Consider the following 22,811-nt stretch of genomic DNA (forward strand, 5'->3'; position numbering starts at 1 on the left):
GAGGCTGCAACATGCAGGAAGAAGCCACCATTTTCTGATTAAAGACATGTTTGAGAATCATGGAATTTTCATATAAGACTAACTTTCCATGAGTACACATGACCAAAGAGGTTTGTAACACTTGAATGCTTTTTCTGATGCAGAACTAATCCTTTTGAGCTCCTGTCAGCATTGTTGGTTCATGCTTCTGACATGCCTCCTAGTTGATTCCATGGAAATCTTCTTGCATTTTGTACAGAATGCCTACTCTCAGATGTTGTTTCATATTGCCGTGACTTCAGTTTGCCTGTTTGGAAATACTAGCATGCCCGCTGGTTGGTCTTAAGTGCTCTGATGGCTCAATAATACTGTTCTCTGACTGGTGTGGGATTTCCTACTGCACCAGCAAAGGCAAGCCACTGTTGCCACTGCTGAAACAAATCACTCACCTCCTCTTTGTGTTAACGTCCAAAAACTTTCAGCAACTGTTGATGAATGTCAGTGGGCACCATTTTTTCCACTCAGAGGAATTCAATAGCACACTTTTGCTGCATGTACACTTCCATGTCAGATGCCATTTTCTCAGACTGTCCTTATATGCTTCTATCTGTTACATGGCAACAAAATGGAATGGAAAGTTGGTTGAACTTTCACCTTTATTGCCATACCACCAACATCTGCCTCTAATGTGGGCCAACATAACAAAATAGGAGGCATTACTTTCAGAGCATGATGGCATGGGATAGAGGGCAGGCTACAATACAAGCTGTGTCAGTCTACATGCAGGCTATGGGGTGGCCATACCTGTACTACAGTATCAATTCAGCTTTTTCTACTCCCCTTTTCTCCTACTTAACCACTGATATTCCTGAAACTTGCAACAACTTTGTGTCTTTGAGACTTTTTATCTACTAATTTTGGATAAAATAGGTAGTAAATTGGAGAGAAAGGGAATGGATGGTATGACTGTGTTAATTTCTCTGTCTTGGGAAACTACACCACAAGTTATTCCAGCTCATTCTGTAATCACAGATATCTCCTTATATTTGTTCAACCAATCTTACTGGTGTTAGAAAGTCAAAACTTATTGTCAATTCAGTAAATTCTTGGCTTATATTTTTAAGGGGTTTAGATGTTTTTTTTCCCACCCAAAGTTCTGTTTAAAAATAAACAGTTATTACCTTAATTTCACTAATAATCTTGTGAAACTTAGGAAGCCTAACCCATGAGAGATGGTCTGTGGATCTCAATATCTTTAAGAAATTAGGACCACATCTGTCTTTGGAAAATAATTATTGAACATGTGTCATGGTACCCTTTCACTGGGAAGATGCTTCTATAAGAAGAAGTCAGAAAGCAGACCCTGAGTGCATTCTCATGAACTTCCTCAGTAGTAGAAAGTGAATCAGACCCAAAGGGCACAGATATTAGATTAAGCAACAATATATGTGATATTCTGAGACAAATCAGTATCTACAGTTGACATATCACCATAGAACTAATCCTTATGGGCATGAATAATATCCCACTGAGCAGTATTTCCAGCTTTGTTTGCTGGTATTATCTTGTTGGTTCACATCTTATGAATTCCTTGCCTTTCATTTCCTTGTCTTCTTCTCCTGATAAGGCTCCCTTTCTTCTTTGAAAGTGGGCTGTGTTATTAGAACCTGAATGTACAGTCAGCCCATCTGGATGCTCTTACACAGCATCACTGAAGCAAAGAGCAAACTCTCTACTTCTATTGTTCTGGTTTTCCAAAGCTCTTCTCCTTTTCTTCACCAAATGTTGCATCATTCTGGGTCCAGCTTGAAGATATTCAATCAGTTCTACTTTCTGCACACAATAGTTATTGTTTGATCTCATTTCTCCCTTACAGTTTTGATCTAGTTCTAGAGTTTCATTATCTGGTTTGTTCCAGGAGACATTTAACTACTTCATTTTTAATAGGCCTTACGAGGATTGTTGTCTCACTTCAAAGCATGGTGATGGTTTCCTTTCCCATTTAATGCGTACAGACTGCAAATCAGGCTTCAGCAGAATGTTTGGAATTAGATGGTTTTTAAGGCCCCTTTGAAAACAAGCCATTCTGTGATCTTGGTCTCCAGCAGTCACTACTGAGTTTATGGTTGTTATCCATCCTTTTCAAGTAGTTGTTTGACTTAGAACCAAGAAAGAGAGTACACAAATGCCTACATGATGGCCTGCCGTTGACATCATCATACAACTTACAAGCTTACTATGGAGATCTGTTTCTATCTTATACATATTCCTGCCTACGGTTTGTTTTTGAGGACTATCAAGAGACTAGAGACATTATACTTCCTGAAATAAAAGTATGTTCAATCATCATCTTGCCATGTTTCAGTGTGCAGAAATAAAAGCCAGGCAGTGTTGGTTGGGACTGAAAGGAAATAGACTTGGAGTCCTGTAGGACAAGTTACTTCATTTTTCAGTATCAAACTTGTGCACTGGTATCTTATCAAGTCTCTTTCTCCTGCAGAACAGTGTAAAGACTGTCTTAGTTATCTGCATTTTTCTTTAACAAGGGAATCTTAACCTCATTTAGGTTTTCTAGATACTGCTGTAATAATGTAGTGCAACATAGAATTAATTTAAATGATTAAGTACTATTGAATGAAAAACTATAGAAAATAGGTTTGAAGAGACTGCTTTCCACATGACTCAAAGAAACTCACAGGGAGTAGCTTAATGTTTCAGAGGTACAAGAAAGGGGTAGGACCAACCTTGACAGTAAGATACAGGCCATGTTCCTGTCCTGGGTCAACACTTCAGCTTGCAGTGGGGCATATCCCGGCTGTCTGTAACACAACCTTGGTGTGCTTGGTGGTGTTACCGGCAGCATGCAGCCATGTGGTGCAGGTCCATCCTATGTTCCACCAGTCCCATCACCGGGTGTCACACATGATCTCACAGCAATACTGGAGTGCTTCGATGGCATTTTGTTCCTTCTGGTGATCCTAGAAGCTCAAAGACTCATGGGGAGTAATACAGATGTTTCAGGGAAACCAGGAGGGGAAGGTTTGCCCTCCAGGGCAAGATACAGGCTGTATTCCTATCCTGGGTCAACACTTGGGCTTGTACTGGGCTATGCCCCAGCTGTCTGTACCACAACCTTTGGCCAGATATCTGCTGCTGCATAACTATATCAGACACCAAAGGGGGTGTCCTGATCTGCCATAGGGACATGATGAGGGTCTCTTTAGCAGTGAAGATCATAGCATTGACCACAATATCAATAGGCCATGTACTCATTACTGGAGGAACTACTGAGCCTCCCACCTCCAATTATCTCCCCCAAGGTTCAGGTAGGCCACACCACTTTGGTTCTACCTGCACCTTCCAAAGCCATTTTATTCTATGGGTTCTTGGATTTAAATTCTCAGGGGCAGGGAACAGAAGATTATTTTCATTGCGAATCTGGGGTTTTACCTGATTATCGGTACCTGTAACTTGGATCCTAAGCAGGAAGGCCCATGTTGTCTGCAGCATTTTCAGGGCACTAGGTCTGCCGTCTCTAGGTCTTTCATTCAGGTCCTGCACGGTTTCATAGAGACCTTTTGTTCACCCCTGCAAGGACTGGGAGTCACTCTTCAGGACAGCCTTAATAAAACAGTTATAGCATCCAGTAAGACTGGCCCCCAGCAGATTATATGGCAGGCGGAATCACCATTCAGTGTTGTTTTCTTCTACCCAGCATTGAATCATTGTGCCAGTAAAATGAGTCCCTTTGTTGCATTAGATAAATTGAGGTGTCCCATAGACAGATATCAGCTTAGTAAGTGCTTACCCAACAGATATCTGGATATCTTCTGACTTCTACAATTTGTTATTACTGAGTTTGAGAGTTAGACAGACAGAGAGGCTGCTCAAATTTTCAGTAACTTTGGGGTCAAGATTGTCATGGTTTATCTTGCTCAATCACAGTATTTTACCAGTTGAGGAAACAAAATCTTGAAATTAAAACCTGTATCCTTCCTTCTGCATTGCAGTGGAATGCTTGGAGAGGTAGAAGGAAGAGAGGCAAGAGTTTACAGGAAGGCTGGCTCTTTGTACTGGACTTCAAATAGGCAGAGTTCAAGCACATTTTGGCTTGCACATTCTTTAGCATCCCATCAAAGCAGCATTTCTAACTGCAGTTTCTTTACTTCCCTGAGCTGAATAACTGTTCACCAAATTTCCTTTTGTAAGCATGAAACACTATGCTGAGAGTTTGTTGATACCTCCCTACTGACCAAACAATTATCCATCATGCTATCACAGAATCACAGAATTGCTGGGGTTGAAGGGACCTCCAGAGATCATCAAGTCCAACCCCCCTGCAAAACAGGTCCCTTACGGCAGGATGCACAAGTAGACATCCGGATAGGTCTTGAATATCTCCACAGAAGGGGAATCCACAATCTATCTGGGCAGCCTGTTCCAGTGCTCTGTCACACTTACAGTGTGTTTTACGTATTGGTACGGAACATCCTATGCTCCAGTTTATGGCCATTTCCCCTTGTCCTGCCCCCACAGATCACTGAAAAGAGGCTAGCCCTGTCCCTTTGTCTCCTACACTTAGGATTATTAACAAACATTAATCAGATCACCTCTGAGTATTCTTTTGTCAAGGCTGAACAGACCCAAGCCATTCAGCCTCATAGGAGAAATGCTCCAGGTCCCTTATCGTCTCTGTGGCCCTCTCTCCAGGAGATCGCTGTTTTTTTTGTACTGGGGAGCCCAGAAAGGGATACAGTACTCCAGGTGAGGCCTGACCAGGGCAGAGTAGAGGGGGAGAATCACCTCCCTTGACCTGCTGGCCACTCTCCTTTTAATGCACCCCAGGATCCCATTGGACATCTTGGCCACCAGGGCACACTGCTGGCTCATAGCCAATCTGCCATCCAGCACATCCAGGTCCTTCTCCGCAAAGCTCCCCTCCAGCAGGTCACTTGCTGTTGTTAAACCTCATATGGTTTCTTACTGCCCAGCTCTCCAGCCTGTCCAGGTCTTGCTGAATGGCAGCACAGTCTCCAGGTGTGTCAGCCACTCCTCCCAGTTTTGTGTCATGGGCGTACTTGCTGAGGGTGGACACTATCCCCCCATCAAGACTGTCAATGAAGATATTGAACAAGACCAGACCCAGTAATGACTTCTGGGGAATACTGCTACTCACAGGTCTCCAACTAGACTCTGCACCTCCAATCACCACCCTTTGAGCTCAGCCAGTCAGTTCTCAACCCACCTCACCGTCCACTCATTGTCACACGCCTTCTCAGCTTTGTTATCAGGATGTCATAGGAGACAGTATCAAAAGCCTTGCTGAAGTCAATGTAGGAGACATCCACTGCTCTCCCCCTATCTACCCAGCTGGTGGTGCCATCTCTGAAAGCTACCAGGTTGGTCGAGCATGATTTCCCCTTGCTCAGTCGATGCTGACTACTCCCTGTGACCTTCTTCTCTTCCAATTGCTTGGAGGTGGCATGCAGAACAAGCTGTTCTATTATCTTTTGAGGGACAAAGGTGAGAATGACTGGTCTATACTGTCCCAGATCCTCCTTCTTGCCATTTCTGAAGGCCAGAGTGACACCGGCTATGCTCCAGTCTTCAGGCACCTTTCCTGTTCTCTGAGATCTCTCAAAGATGAGAGAGAGCGGTTTGGCAATCACCTCTGCCAGTTTCCTCAGCACAAGAGGATGTATACTGTCCATGGATTTTTGTACACTCATCCCTCTCTGCTCCCAGACCCCCTCCTCAACCAGAAGGAAGCTCTCCATTTCCAAGACTCTCTCTCTTCCCTCCAGGGTCCAGGAGTCCTGAGGGGGAGTCTTTAAAGCAAAGATTGAAGCAAAGAAGGCATTCAGCATCTCTGCATTTTCAGCGTTCCCCTGTTACCAGGACACTCCCCTTGTTCAGCAGAGGACCCACATTATCCTTTTACTTTTGACATACTTAAAAAAGAAACAAACAACAAAAAACTCTTATTATCCTTTATCTCCTTTGCCAGCTTAACTCCAAGTGGGCTTTATCCTACTTAGTTACATCACTGCAGGCCCTGACAACGCTCCTATACTCCTCTTTAGAGAGAAAGCCCTTTTTACACATTTCATAGACCTTCTTATTCCTTTTGATCTTATCCATGAGCTCCTTACTCATTCACGTATGTCTCCTGCCTCTCTTCCCTGATTTCCTACTCTTAGGGATGTATCGATCAGCTTGAAAGAAACGCTGTTTAAATGTTGCTCAGCTCTCATGGGCCCCCTGCTGCATCCCAAGCTGCCCCTAAACTTCACATCCCTAACAAGCCCCTCCCTGTTGGATGGAACAATGTCCAGAAACACCCCCTGCCTCGTGGGCTCCTCTACCACCTGCGTCAGAAAATTATCTTCAGCATATTGCAGGATCCGTCTGGACCACATGTGTCTGGCTGTGTTGCTAACCCAACAGATACCTGGATGATTAAAGTCCCCCATGAGAATCAGTGCACGGGACTGCGAAGCTACTTCCAGCTGCTTGTAGAAGGCCTCATTGACTTCATCCTCCTGATTGGGTGACCTGTAGTACATCCCCACAATGATGTCAGCTGCACCAGCCCACACCTTTGTTCTCATCCACATCTCTCCAAACGTTCTTCACCCTCTCCCTGGTAGAGCAAAATAAATGTGGCCCAGTGGTAGCATTAGCTATAGTTCTTTTTTGCCTGTTTTGAGAATTGATGGAAGAAAAGCAAAGCATATATGCCATGTTCAATATCGGAACTGAAAAGCACAACTAAGTCCCAAACTACTCGCCTTCTATAATAACATCGTCAAGGTGGAGAATGGAAGGCACACTTCCTGACTGGGAGACTAACATCTTCATTTTAAGGACCACGTGGTCCTTTTTGCCGTCTTGGTTTACAGTTATATACTCAAATGAAACTGTTAGGTACAACTGGCCAGAACTACTGTTAATTTAGTGCTCTCTAGTAGAACAGCAGTTATATGCACTCTGTTGTGTTATTTGCAAACGTGTTTAAATCTAGACTTCACTCTTTTGGTCCAGTCCATGTGATCTGTTTACTTTCTTATACTGTGTTCATTACTGATTCTGTGCCTGAGACTCCTCCAGTGATGCTGCAAGAACTGTGGTCCACAGCTTTCACATATTTGGTACTCTCATCCTCTCCTTCTGAGAAATAAAACAGCAGGGATTTAAATATATGTATATAGATTGATACACATGTATTATCAATATAGGATTTCTAAGAAGGAATAACATAAAATACATCTTGAAATTTGTTCCTTATCCTACAGTCTTTGGCTCAGTCCAGAAGGAAGTGTTATTTTCTGTTCCCTTGTAGTAGAAGGTTTTGCTGTATCTGTGGGAAAGACTAACCCACTGTTAACTATCTATTTGGAGCTCTTACTTGATTATTCGAATGTACTGGATCAAATTTATGGATGAGTTTAAGGACAGGGCCCTTAAATTTTGGTGATTAATATGTGAAAGGATTTTTGTGGGAATTAATTAATTGTTAAGAAAGACAGCAGCATTTTATCACTGGTGTAGTGATGGATTCCTTGTGACATCTGTTAAAAAAACTTGGACAAAAAACCCCATATCAGACAATAGTAACATTTCTTACTTTTTACCATGAAAAAAATAAAGCATCTGTAACTACGCAAAGGCAGACTGGAAGAGCTCCACATTTTAAATCTGATTTTTAAATCAATCCTTTAATACTGTGAAGTCTGACTCGTGATTGTTGATTTCCCAGCCTATACTGTTTTGTGAAAAAGCAGCCTTATTTTGAGTGATAAGTAATGCTTCAGAAAGGCTGCAGAAGAGGGACAGGGGCACGTAGGACCTGTCCTTGTAGCCAGCAAGGAGTTCCAAATTCTATAAAAATCTTCGGCAAAAGCTTTGTGAATGATTTTGTTCCTCTTTGTATTCCTTCACCACTGTAAAATATAACAGTCTGGTGCAATACAAATAGAATGTAATCTGCCATTTTCTCTTGACCATTTTGAAATGGTCTGCCAGCAAAGCCAAAGAATGGCAGTTTGCAAAATCATTTTGCATGAAGGGATTTCAAAAAGCTTCCGCAAAAACTACATACAAGTTATTAACTCACATTTGGGGACCATCTGCCTAGTGGCTTTTCAAAATAACTCGTTAAGCAGACAGGCTAAATAGAAGGCATGTCTTACAAAAACATACCTTACAGGAAAAAAAAAATAAAAAAGGCAAATCCCCAAATAGCAGGTCTTCAATTTTTGCTATTTCTGTGGAAGATAAATCATAAGAAGGGAGAGAGATGTAACTGAGGCATTGACACAGTCTATGTATGTTCTGAGAATCATCTTACAGTTTCCATGGCAGTATTTCAGCCTGTTTTAGTGACAGCTACATTTGTTTGGGCAAAATGCAGTGTCTGCAAAAGAGACATTACTATGGATCTTCAGGCCAACGTGTTTCAGCTGATTTCCTTCTGTAGAGAAGGATCACACATTGGAGATAGGGTTTTATAAAGTTGTAAGGCTTTGTTTACATGGGAGCAGTTGGAAAACTTAAACTGAATGAAATAAAAGATAGATCTGGTGTGTGATTACTTGGAATGCTACATATTGGTGAATAATGACATTTGAAATAAACATAACGCTGACTCAGTGAAACCTAGTTTGTTTCAGAATACTAAACCAAATTTAAACTTTATTATTTTAGAGGTGAATAATTGTGCAGGGACTAACCAGATTTTCCCTAGAGAGACAATCCTCGTTTTTAAGAATCATCTGGTAAGCCTGGAAAGATACTGAAAAGTAGCCATGTTACCTCTGTTATTCACTGTGAACAAAGAGCACGATTCCACAAGGTGCTGAGCTAATATATGTATTTTTTTCCAGGTCCTAAATTCCTTTTGCTATCTATAGGTGTTGAAGGTAATTGGTATGACCCAGGATGAGGCATAGGTAAGATTGAAAATGACCCGCACTGCTCAGTGTGCATGTATGTCATATCTCTCATCAGATTTAAGAGCCATTGAATGAAGAGTAACTTAATCCTAAGAAGTTTGAACAATACTTTACCTTTCCTAGCAGGAAAATACGCTGATGATCTGAAGTTTAGGCCAGAGAAATGCCTGCTGCACTCTTGCTTGATTTCAGTTGTGTTGGGCTATGAAGGCCTAATCCTCTACTATAGAATTGAATTGAAATATATGTACTGGCTTTAACAAATGTAGAATCAAGCAGCATTGATGCTACTTTCAGTAGCAGAAGGCAGGAAGAATTGATGCAGATGGGACTTGTGGCTTTCCTTAAGAAAGTTATCTGAGAAGTTCAAGTGACAAAGTGATGTTTAAAGACATTGTATAACACCATGCTAATATTAAGTATTTGAAAATATAGCTGGAATAACAATCTATTCCAAGTTTTTACAGTCTGAAGTTTATGCCTATGGATAATCTGGATATTTTCCTAAATGCCCTGTCTCTTTGGAATCCAGCTGTTTTTGCCATGGAAATTTCACATCACTAATTTCCATAGTTCAATTACAATCTGTATAAAAAAGTATGTCCTGTTTTTAAACTTTCTGCCACATATTTTATTGATTGTTCCTGGCATATTTTATATCAGGGAATCCAGTCTTTCCTAGAATGTTCAGTTTGACTATTTATTGAGGCCCTGTATCATTAGCGTATTTTCTGTAAGCATTCTCGTATGTTTTGAACTCCAGCACCTAAAGCTGTTCACAAGATCCATAACGGGGCTAATCTACTAATTGATGTAAAGACAACTTTACCTCCACATGTAGTCTGACATGATCTTTGTACCTTTGCTTGTCGCTTGAGTAGTGATTACAAGCTTTCATTTAGCAGGCACTGAAGGCTACATTTCTGGTTTTGTCAGGAACTGAAGCAGAGCACTGACCCAAAGTGGTTGCTGTCAAGTTACATAACTTTCTGGCTAGCTTCTCTTTGAACTGTATGTATAGACATATCTCATGGTCTTTTTTTTTCCAGAATATGCACAGATACTTACATCTCTCAATGCACGTGAGTATTTTTCTTTACAAGTCACACAGTTGCAAACTTCACTGGCCATTTTGGTGTATATTCATCTAGCTTTTCCCCTCTTTCTCTGAAGGCCCTGAAGGCCCTCAAAATTCCCTTTGGTCTCAGCTACTACATATAAATTGGACATCTGCAGGAAGCTCTCACCTCTACCGTTCCAGAGATATTGTAAATATTCTGTAGGAGATCACTGGGGACTCATTGTGACAACCTTCCTTAAAGCAGGAGCGGACTTTACAGTCGTAGCAACAAACAGTTGCTACATTCCCTGTAAGACTGTTCCCTGAATAAGAAATTGGACGTTATGACCTAGAAGTGTTGCTCTAGTTGTTTCTGTAGATTTTAGGAGGCCAAGCTATGCTAGTGAGCACTGTAAGTTATGAGGAAACACAATGAATGATGAAAGACTCCACTGAGGGCTATGTGGGTTTATTAGCCATTCTGGGCCTGATTATTTTATTGTTAAGGAAACGTTCAGGTGTTGCCATGAAAGCAAAAGTGCAAGTCTTGGCCACAGGTGTGCGGAACTCTACTGAAATATACCTTCATCCTTTGTTCTCTTTCAGTTCTCTGAAGAACTATCAAAGCCCTTTGTGAGACAGTCTTAGTGAACTGTCCTGCTATTTTTGACAGCTTCTGTAAGGCACAGACAGACAGCAATTCCTACGGAAACAGTTACATTCTGTCAGACACAACGTTGCCAGCCTGAATTTGCCTTTGCAGATAGAACATTAGTTGCTTTAGGAGCAGGAACCTTAACAATGAGGGAGTTGATACTGTTTCAGCAAACTCTTTATTTTCCCGATGTTATTGTGTTCCTGGTCTTCCTTCCCTGTGTTCCCATTCACACAGGATTACGCTCACACAGAGTTTGTGCAAAAGCGGGGGGAGAGAGGAAAAGTGATGCCTCAGGATGATTGCTCTCATTCTGAAGGACATATCAGGGCTGTTTTAATTAAACTGCACACACAGGATAAAAAAAGCTAATGTAATCCTGATTGTGGCAGTTAAAGAATGCAGTTTAGCTAATTGACTGTGTCTTTTTCAAAAACAAAAGGCCCAGTTCCAAAGCAGTGGAAAGTCTTTGGAGCTGTGCCACTGATTTCCTAGAGATCTTAATCGAGCTCAGTGTTCAGTTTTTGGTAGAGAATAGTTCAAGAAGAGAATACTGATGAGCTCTGCTGAGAACTTAAAACTGAAGCCAGTTACCATATTATCAGGTAGTTTCTGAGGAAAGCTTGTTAGACTCTTCAACATCAGCATTGTGTTTCAGAGGTATATTTGCTGAATTACATTTTTTGATAAAATCCCTTAATAAGCAAGTCTGTTTACTCTCCATCTGATGCTGATCTTACTTAAAATATGACACGATTGGCATCTAATTGAGTCATGGACAGAAATATAAAAGTTGCATAAGTCAATTAACACTGGTAAGTCCAAATCTTACTTGTAGATACTTAAGAAGTAAACTAAACCTTTCCTCTTAGGACAGAAGGTCTTTGGAGAAATACCTCATGCATTTCTCGTGTTAAAATATCTAGTTCTAGTAGCATTTTTACTTTGTTTATTTGTTTATTTTTCGAGGGGGGAAGGGGGGGGGGGGGGGGTGTGTGCAAATATCTTTCTTGTTAACTCTTGTTCCAAATAGAGCACTATAATACCTGCCTTGAATCTAGTTACACCACATAAACAGGGCAGCTTTCTTACACTTACACTTTAAAGATTCGGTTTTATCTTTGTGGCTTTCGTTGTGCAGCAGTTTCTTTACGTGCTTTTCAGTGATGCACCAAACAAGAAACTAATGTCCTTCTGTGATATTTTCAGTACCTGATAATACCTATACCCACTGGTGGGCCTCCATGTAGTGGGCTTAGGCTACTTCACTAACAAAAGACTCTTCACTGAATTAACATCAGGAATCTACATGAAGAACTTGAATTGGGGTGACAGGATATGATGTTTCCCCCAAGGGAAATGTGGAGTACAAAACAGTTATAGGAAGAAAATATGCATTATTTTCTCCAGTGTTACCTGTATAGCCAGATTTAACAGAGCAGGAAGCCAGGGGATATACCTGAGATCTTTTGGTAGACTTTTTCTGTGAATTAGAATTACAATAGACTGTAGTCTATCCCTTTGTTATCCCTACTCCAGTTCCAAGGCTTGGGTTGGAAGAGACGTTGAAGATCATCCCATTCTAACCCCTCTACCATAGGCAGGGTTGCTACCTCCTAGATTAGATTGCCTTGACTGAGGGAAGTACATAGGAGACATTACTTTCAGAGCGACCAATATAATTCCTCCTGTGACCTGGCATTCATCTCACATCAACTGGTGAGGGATGGTGTTTTGGGTTCACAGAGCACTGATTTTTGTTGATCTATCTAGTGTGGCATCTAAGGTCATGTCCTGAGGTGATAATGCTAATCAAGATACATGCAAGTAACAGCTGTTTTACTAACACTACCTTTAATTAAAATGTGCCACAAGCAGTTCTCATCAACTCATATGAGTTTTTTATATGAATATCAGTAACTTGAACTTTTTAACCACCTTATTCAAGAACATCACTAAGGCAATAAGAACAGGAAGAATGGCAGCTTTCACAAATACTGAAGACAGTTAGCAAGTTAGCAAGTCAACAAGCGGAACGGTTGCACAATAAATCATAAATGACATTGTCTTTCCATTTTTCAGAGCGACTTGGAGCTTATGCAGTAGTGCAATTCTCCTGAGGACTTTACGTGGCATTATATTCCATAACACACCAGTAAACCACAAGACTAAGACAGACATTCCAGCGCAGGGAGGGTGCAATTCATGAGACAGTTAGTGAAAGAAACAGCAGGATAAAAATTACAGGGCACGTATGATGCAAAAATTTAATCTTTTACCCTGTGTTACCCTTGCTTGTATTACATACATTTCTATATTACACTGTAGCTGCTCTCCAGCTCAAAGCTTATCTCTGAAAGGTTATGGCTTAGGATGCCAGGTCTAAGAGAAGTGGAGCCAGGCTCCACTCCTTCCAGTTGCTCAGGTGAATTGCATTCACCTGTGCTCCCAGGGCTGACCCAGTCCTTTCCCCAGGTGCTCAATCAGTGGTTCTGGCAATGACTCAACAGTTACCACACACTCCATCACTTCACAGCATGAACCAATGATTGAGCTGGTTGAAGGGTGAGCCTTCCCTAATATAAAGATCCAACGCTCTGTGACGCTTGTACAATTGCCTGTTGTGATGCAGGTTGACATAATATGATTGGTGGTTGATTTGTGGTTGAAGGTTGTGTTCTTTCATGGTCCAGCGCTCAATGGTGTTACTCGGGGCATGCAGTTGTTTCGTGCAGGTCCACCTCATGCTCCATCAGCCCCACATAGGCCATCACCAGGTGTCATGCTTGATCTCACATCGACACTGAAACGCTTCAGTGGCATTTTGCTCCTTCTGGTGATCCTAGAGGCTCAAAAACACACAGAGAGTAGTACAAATGTTTCAGGGGAACCAGGAGGGGAAGGTTTGTCCTCCAGGGCAAGATACAGGCTGTATTCCTATCCTGGGTCACTTCGGCTTGCACTGGGGCATGTCCCGGCCGCCTGTACCACAACCTTTGGCCAGATATCTGCGGCTGCATAACTATATCAGACACCAAAGGGGGTGCCCTGATCTGCCATAGGGACATGATAAGGGTACCCTTAGCAGTGAAGACCAGAGTGTTGACCACAATGTCAGTAGGCCATGTACCTATTACCAGGAGGACTACCAAGTCTCCCACCTCCAATAGTCTCCACCAAGGTGCAAGTAGGCCACACCACTTCGGTCCTACTTGCACATTCCAAGGCCATTTTCTTCTGCGGGTACCTGGTTCTAGATTCTAAGGGGCAGGGAGCAGAAGGTTATTTTCATTGCCAATTTGGGGTCTTACCCGATTACTGATGCCTGTACTTTGGATTTGAATTCAGAGCACTGTGTCTGCTGTCTCTAGGCCTTTCATTCAGGTTCTGCGGGGTTTCATAGAGCCTCTTTGTCCACCCCTGCAGGGACTGAGAGTCTGTCTTCAGGGCAGCCATAAGAATACCGTTATAATATTCAATAAGGCCTGCATCTGTCAGATTACATGGCAGGTGGAATTGCCATTCAATGTTGTTTTCTTCTACCCGGCATTGCATTGTCGTACCAGTAAAATGAGTCCCTTGGTTACTCTCGATGACTTGAGGTGTCCCGTAGGCAGCCATCAACTCGGTGAGTGCCTTGACGGTATATGCCTTGTTCATTCTTGGCACTCAATAGGCCTGCATTAGTCCACTTGCATTATAGATGCAGATCAGGGCATATCTTGCCCCCTCAGACCGAGGGAGGGGCCCGATGTAGTTGACCTGCCTGGAGAGGATTGTGTCCTCTAGCAAGATGGGCTGTTGTTTCAGACAGTGATCTTGGTCTCATCTGGGAGCAAGCATTGCAGTCTCAGCATGCCTGGGCAAGGTCAGGTAGCTGTATGGGCAACCCCCATGCTTTAGCAGCTACCCGCATTATCTTTTGTCCAGCATGCTATAGCTTCTGAGGTAACCAATGGGTGATGTTCTCAGATGGTGAGCTCTCAATCCACTGAACTTGGGCCAATGTGTCAGTTTTGTCATTTCCCGGTGACTGTAGGGTTTCGTGATGAGAAACATGGTAGACACGTACTGTGTTTAACTGCATTCCATATGTGTAACCACATATCTTTGCTCCAGATTGGTCGGGCATTTATAGTCCATTCCTGGGTGGCCCACTGCGCAATCCAAAGATTGAGCCTCTGGTACACAGCCCAGGTGCTGATATTCAGGATAGCATCACCAGGTTCCTTGATTATAACCGTCCACATGGCTCGCAGTTCTGCCCTTTGGCTGCTCTCACTATTCCCCTTGTCAAACCAGACTCTATCACTCTCCACTTGCTTGAGTTGCCCTTGATGGACCCATGTGTGTACCAGGCATCTTCAGAGATAGGACATTTCCCCTCTTGAATGGGACTCTTCTCCAGTAGAGTGACCAGTGTTTCTGTTGGTGCATATTTGTGATACGTCACTGGGCCTAGGATCTTCTGAAGTTCTTTTAATGGTGATGAAGACAGACTACTCCTCTGGCTGAGATAAGCGACCCATTGTGCCGCTGTTTGTGCTTGGGTCACTCCTGTGTTAGGAAGGTGGGTCAGATCTTTCACTCACTCCTGAATCAGCAGGGTGGACTTAACTATAATTTCAGATGTTTTGGTTATTGGCTCTACCGCAGAGTAGGTTGCCAGTGACTGTTTTCAATCATACTCTATCTTTCTTCTGCTCCAGGCCAGACCTGAGACCAGAATCCAATGGGGGTCTGAACAGAATTCTGGCACTGCCACAGGCCCCAGCCAAAGCCATCCTGAGTGACATGAACGTCCAACTCAGCTGGGAGAGTTGGATCAAATATACCTAATACCTGGGATAGTTTAACTGTCAGTTTTGCCTGTTGGAAAGCATCCTGTTCATTCTCCCCCAGTCCCATAGCTGCCCTTTTTTCATGAGTCTGTATAATGGCCTCAGCAGCTGCGCTAAATGAGGTATAAAGGAACACCAGCATCCCAGTATACCTAGAAACTCCTGCAGCTGCTTTGGTGTTGCAGGGACGGGGAATGCCTGAACCTTATCTGTAAGAGTATTGGGTAATATTTTGGTCTTTCCTGACCAAACTACCCCCAGGAATTTTACAGACAGGCCTGGACCTTGCACTTTCTGAGGATTTATAGCCCATCCTCTTTCTTGCAGATTGGTAGTTGTCATGGTTTTATGATTTTTGGTTATCAGTATTCCACATCATAACATCATGTAATGCACTGGGGGTTTGACTGTGGATGCTCAAGTTCCGGGTGCCTGTCTGGAGAAGAAGAACAACTACATTCCCCAGGGGGCTTTGCCGTCAGCGAGGAGATGTAACCCCCAGCAAGGTCACTTGATGTTCTCTTCTTCGCCTGCTCTTCTTTGCCTGCGCTTCTCCGTCTGCTTTTCTTCATCAGCTCAACTGGACCGCACTTCTCACCTCAGCGTTGTGGTGAGACCTATCCACCTTTCGCACATACTCTCTCTCTCTCATTCTATTTTGCTGATACTATATTTAGTAAATAGTAAAGTTTGTTTCACCTCAGATCATTGCCGCTGTTTTCAATTATTTTGGGTCCCCTGTTTCCCTTTTCTGGAGGCGCGGATCTGCAGATCCCTCCACCCCACTAGTCACGGAACCGGGCCAAACCAGCTCGTAAACCGCTGACAGTAGTCAGCGAATCTGCTGCCTGTCCTACTGCCTCCAGTGAGTCAGATGTCAACAGGAGATCATCAATATAATGATACAAGTTAACATTATCAGTTTTTTTCTAATTAGTCAGGTCACACACCACTAGGTTATGGCAATATGTTGGCGAGTGCACGTACCCCTGTGGCAGGACCTGAAAGGTCCACTGCCTGCCTCCCCACGTAAACGCAACCTGGTCTTGCGATTCTTCAGCAATTGGAATACTGAGGAATGCTAAATCTAGGACACAGTGGTACGTTTTTCTTTCCCTACTCAATGTATCCATTAGGGAGGCAATATTGGGTATGGCTGCATGAACAGGCATCATGACCTTATTTAATTCCCACTGTCCATGTTCCATCTGACTTTCACACTGGCCACATGGGGGAATTATATAGGCTATGTGCAGATCTTATAATCCTAACTTTTTCTAATTCCTGCTCAGTCCTCTGTATTTCATCTTGCCCACCTGGGAAAAATGCCTCACATTCGTAATCCGGCGTGGACATGGTAGACGAATAGGCTCATTTTTCACATGGCCTCCCGATATTGCCTGCACCGCCCAGACACTAATACACTTCTGTGGAGTCTGAACTTTCCTACGGTTGTCTGGAGAGCCAGACCTCATAAAATGTCTATGCTCAAGATGTACTCTGGGACTGAGACAATAGACACTTTATACTTCCGGGGCAGGGACACCTAATCCCCAGTTTCAATCTCATCTGGGTAACTGGAATGGTCTGTCCCCAAAAGCCACTGATCACCACTCTATCCCCACTAAATTTAGTTGGATCCTCATAAATAATTGACATTTCCACGCCTGTGTCAATCAACTCCAAAACCATTTGTATGCTCTTTCAGGACCAAAAAATTGTCAGCTCAACATAGGGCCTCCAGTGCTATCTGAAGGTCCTATTTACAGGGGGGCTGGTATCCCCCGTAACTGCGCACTTGCAAATTCTTTTTCCTTGGGTTGCTTGGGCATATTGGCCCAGGTCCCTTGAGGAGGTTTTTCCTCTTACGGGGCACTAGGAAATCTTCCAAGTTCCATGTTGTTGGTATTTTGTCAATAGTTCTCACCCTAGGTTTTTAGGGGCAATTTTGAAAATTTTGATTGTCCTCCAACTGCTTCCATTGCCAGAGGAGGACATGATCAGGCCAGCAATCATTTTTTGCAAATTGAACCCCAGCCTGAATTAAGGCATTAAACATTTATTTTCGGGATACCTGTATGTGTCCCGATTGAGGAGTCCATGGGGCGGGTCTCCTGGTACTAGTTACAAGGAAGACCTCGGCCCCTTCCAATGATTGGATATTGCACCTGGTTCAAAGGTACTCTCTCTCCCCTAGATCGGCCACCAACTGGGCAGCCTGTTGGATGATGGCCTGCAAGGTCAGTAAGGGGTTCACTATGGACATCAATGTGCCATACTGATGGGGAGAAGTTTGTTGTAATATGAGGTCCCTCATCCCTGCTGAAAACTTAACCAAGTCTAGACTCTCAAAGGCATCGTCATATATTGCCTCCTCCATTCCTAGTTCTCTAATATAATTCTGAAGTTCCTCCACTGTTGTCCATAGACCAGTATTTATCAGAACATCACTTTTGTTCAGCCATGTGATTCCACGTGCCATCATTACCCACTGAATTAAAGAATGGTTTTTGTCTTTATGTATCACAGTGGCATATAGCCTTTGTATGAGAGCTGGCTGAGTCTTAATGGATGCCATTTTAGAAATCTCAGACCGATTAATTACCATACTTTCATCCCCCATGTCCTATAATCTCAAAAGTCAAGCTGGTATGCTCTCTTAAGATCTTTGATTAAATTGTAAAGAATCCATGATCTCAGTGGCTGTGTACAGGCACACAGTTACATGTAATGTGATATATGCAGGGGGCCACTCTTCATGTGCCCACCCTGATGGTCTGTCCTGAATTTTTTTTTTTTTTTTGTCTTCTGAGTTATTACTAGCCTTATGTCTAGAGGATCTGAGGTTCCCAGTTGGATCCAAGGATCCCACCGATCTAAGTCTATTTCCCCTTCTAGGGATACAGGTCTTAATATCAAAGAGGAAACTCCATTTAAAGGCAGGGCAGCTTGCCCTGTCAAAGATGTAGTTTTATTTTCCAGCTAATACGAGCTTTCAAAAGCTTGTTTTCATTTTTTAAGTCCTCTTCTGAAGAATGATATGCATTTATAGTGAGAAGCAGCAGCCATATCACAACAGATACCCCTACTATTCTTTCCTCAGTTGTCAAAAGTTTTCTCCTGATTTGTTGAGGAAGTCAGCCATTTTTTAAGGGGATGTAATAATGGGGCTGTTGTCTCTTATAGGTCACCATTCTTCAATAATCTGAGCAGCACTTAGCCACAGGGAACCTAAGAATCCTGGGGTTTCCCCTGGGAGTTCCTCTTTTGGTGTATTCAGGGTCCCAGTAACCACCCAAAGCATAATTATCTTCAGGTAATCTATCATAAATAAGTACCTGCCTGGCTTGCCAAATGTAGCAATTGGACAGATCAATACAGTGGGAAAGGCATTATAACAAAGGTGTGATGATAGAAGGACTGGCACAATAGAGAGATGCTATAAAGAAAGAGAAGATTGCTCACCTAGGTTTGCAGGGGAAAGCTTCGTCAAAGAGAAATCTCCAGAAAGAGATCCTTCCCTAGTGGCAGTCAGCCCTTAAATGAAGTCTAAGAGAGGTGGATCCAGGCTCAACCCCTTCCAGTCTCAAAGGTGAATTGCCTTCTCCTGTGCTCCAAGGGCTAACCCAGTCCTTTCCCCAGGTGCTCAGTCAGTGGCTCAGGCCATGATTTAACTGTTCCCATACAACTGGTGTTAAAGGGAGAGGAGAAAGGACTTTCCTGATCAGACCAGTCAGTGAGGAATAACTATTCTTTAATTGTACAGATTTGATGAAAACATTCCTCAAATTCATCACAACTTAGCCATGTAAACTTAGCACAACTAACAAAATCCAGGTTGATGACACACAACAAATAATATTCATTCATCATTTCAACAGGGAAAGCATTCAATTTTGGACAATATGTAGCTAGATACACTCTGGACAGAATGAGTAAGGGACATCCTTACTCTCCTATGTGAATGTTCTGTTGCAGCAAGAAGCTAGTGTTATGGTCTGGGAGATCAGTATTTAATGTGAAGACTGTGGGGTCTACTTTTCTTGAGTATGATTTTACATATCAGATCTACAGATGCTCTAACTGATCTCGCTTCCAGGAGATCTGATTTTTTAGGGAATATAATTGATTGAAACGTAGGAATTCAGGTCACTTTTAGAAGGTTCCTACCTCTCTCTATTAAAGTAGATAAGATATTTTTCTGATTTTTTTAAAAATCTTCAATTGTTTTGTATCAGAATAATTTCTTGCAAATTATGTGACTGCCCCTATCTATCACTTTCTCAATCTGAGATTTCCTTCTCTAGTCTAGACCAGAATGGTGGTTCTCCATGTCTGCCCATGTGCTCTTCTGTTCTTTGCCTATGATCTTGCAGATCCTCCTGACTATTCACTAGCTTCCACCTATCTAAAATTATTTTTTCTTTTAAATAATCTGGCCAGTGGTGTCAGACTCTCATACAGTTATATATATGTGTAATAAAGAAATCCTTCCATCCTTACTAATGAAACAGTGAAACAGTGACTGTTATGGGCTTTTCCCATTTCTCTTTCTATCAGCTTCTTACAAGTATGAAACAAGTCCTCAGAATTTATTCCAAACTCAGTTCTGGTAAAACAAATAGGATTTGAATTGGATTTCTCTGGAATGTTTCAGAAAAGCTGCTTCCAACTCAGCAAGAAACAAGGTGTCATGGAGTTATCTAGATCAATCTGCATCTGTGACAGCATGCCTACAGGCCTACCAGCCCCCCCCCCCCCCAAAAAAAAAAAAAAAAAAAAAAGAAAAGGAAAAGGGAGAGGGTAGGAGATGGGAGTTGAGCCCCATCATCCCCTTCCCCCTTCCTCCCCCCCCCCCCAAACAGCAGCAAAGATCTAAGGAGGAAACTTAATTTTACTAAATACAATATTTGAATGCAAGATAACACAATATAATACAATATAATCAGAACTGAGGCTAGTAAATCAAATAAAATGAGAGAACAAATGTCTGAATCCAAAAGCCTTACTTTGAACTGAAGGCGCATGGCTGGGGAGCACACCCACACACTGCCTGGCAGTGTGTGGGAGAGAAATACTGTGACTTCCTCCTTGACTTATCTTCCCCTCTGAACTCAAAGTCATCTGAGGTATGTAGTTCTTCTCTTCTGAGAACCAGGTATCTGGAAAGCTGTCAGTCCATGGAACTGGAGTCCACAGAACATTTTAGTTCCCTGAGCTTTACATGATGTTTTGATATGGAAAACCAGTAACAAGAATCATAAAACCATTCCACCCCTTATTCTACATCACTACATCATGCTTAATGTATATACTTATATACAAACAAACAATAATTAAAAAGCATAACACACACATACGTGCTGGCACTCCGCCAGCATCAAATTCCCTTGTGGTACACATTGAACATCCCCATCTTTCTTCATCACCCACCAAGTGGACTCAGGTCCCTGGCAAAAACAGTTCCACAGAGAGGTCTGCCCTTTCCAGAAGCTGGAAGAACTCAAACCTTTCTTCCCAACATGCTCTTTACATGTACTACAGGGACCTTATCTTCATCTATCTCCCCAGTATGTAGGGAGCTGGATTGGATAGGACCATCATGATTGATAGATCCTCTAGTGTTGACCAACCAGATGGCTTCTGCTAGATGCCTCTCCCAGTGCTTAAATGTTCTGCCACCCATTGCTTTCAACATAGGTTTTAACAACCATTGTCTCATTCAATTTTACCAGAAGCTGTTGCATTGCAGCATTTCAATACCTAAAGGGAGCCTACAAACAGGAGGGGAATCAACTCTTTGAAAGGATAGATAACTGCAGGACAAACGGAAATGGTTTCAAGTTGAGGGACGGGAGATTTAGGTTGGATGTCAGGGGAAAATTCTTTACAGAGAGAGTGGTGAGGTACTGGAACAGCTGCCCAGAGAGGTTGTGAATGCCCCGTCCCTGGAAGTGTTCAAGGCCAGATTGGATGGGCCCTGGGCAGCCTGGTCTAGCATTAAATGAGGAGGTTGGTGGCCCTGCATGTGGCAGGGGGTTGGAGCTTCATGATCCTTGAGGTCCCTTCCAACCCAGGCCATTCTGTGACTGTGATTCTGTGATTATGATAGATCCCCTCAATGCCATAAACTTTGGCCCAAGTATTTACAAGAGAATTTTTGAAATGAGTCCCATTACCTGACTGAATTCTTTCTAGAGTGCCATGTTGCTATAAGACTTGATCCTCGAGACCTACTGTGGTGTTTCAGGTGGTGGTATGGGGTACTGCATATGTTTCAAGCCACCACAATTGCCTCCACGATGGTAAGCACATAATGCTTACCATTACAAGTTTATGGCAAGGTAGTCAACCTGCCACACCTCCCCATATTTATACTTCTGCTATCAGCCTTCCCCCCAAAGAGTTTTCACCTCTTGGCTTGTTTAATTATGGCACATGTTTCACAGTCAAGGATAACCTGTGCAATAGTGTCCATAGCTAAGTCCACCCCTTGGTCTTTAGCCCATTTATATGTTGCATCTCTTCCTTGATGGTCTGAAGTCCCATGGGCCCACCAAGCTAGAAATAATTCATTCTTGTGTTGCCAGTCCAAGTCTATTTGAGCCACCTCAATTCTGGCAGCTTGATCTACCTGATGGTTATTTTGTTGTTCTTCAGTAGTCCGACTCTTTGGCACATGAGCATCTACGTGGCGCACCTTTACAACCATATCCTTTATTTGGGCAGTAATGTCTTTCCACAGTTCGGCAGCCCTAATACGTTTACCCCTCTGTTGCGAGCTGTTTTGTTCCCACTGTGATAACCACCCCCACAAGGCATTTGCCACCATCCATGAGTCAGTATAAACCTCTCCTGTTCAGCAATATCTAAGGCCAGTTGGACAGCCTTTACCTTTGCAAATTGGCTTGATTTTCCTTTTCCTTCAATGGCCTCTGCAACTTGTATAAAGCTCCACACACCAGATTTCCATCTGCAATGCTTCCCCACAGTATGACATGATTCATCTGTGAATAGGGCAAATTTCTTTTCATTTTCTGGTAGTTCATTGTATGGTGGGGCTTTTTAGCACACAATACCTTTTCTCCTGGTGATGTTCCAAACTTTTTGCCTTCAGGACAATCCATGATCACCTCTAAGATTCCTAGATAGGTGAGGTTCCCCATCTGAGCTCATTGTGTAATCAGTGCAATTCACTTACTCCAAGTGGCATCAGTAGCATGATGGGTGGAGGGAACCTTTCTCTTAAACATCCAGTTCAGCACTGGCAGTTGGGGTGCTAGAAGGAGATTACTTCAGAAACAGCCCGAACCCCCTCATAC

The 22,811-nt window shown here is 42.8% G+C and overlaps 1 long non-coding RNA gene across 1 annotated transcript in view; it reads right to left on the minus strand.

Annotated features, from left to right (window-relative positions):
• Window positions 1–437: 437 nt before the first annotated feature.
• LOC149919744 (uncharacterized) overlaps window positions 438–22,811 on the minus strand; it is a 28,036-nt gene continuing 5,662 nt past the window's right edge. Inside the window, exons 2-3 of the long non-coding RNA XR_016463688.1 lie at window positions 2,724–3,600; window positions 438–586 (exon numbers count right to left, since the gene is read on the minus strand). This is a non-coding gene — a long non-coding RNA (uncharacterized LOC149919744). The remainder of the gene's footprint in view (window positions 587–2,723; window positions 3,601–22,811) is intronic.

Source organism: Phasianus colchicus, chromosome 1 (assembly GCF_987193195.1).
Source record: "Phasianus colchicus chromosome 1, bPhaCol1.hap1.1, whole genome shotgun sequence".
In the NCBI taxonomy this organism is placed as follows: Eukaryota; Metazoa; Chordata; class Aves; order Galliformes; family Phasianidae; genus Phasianus; species Phasianus colchicus.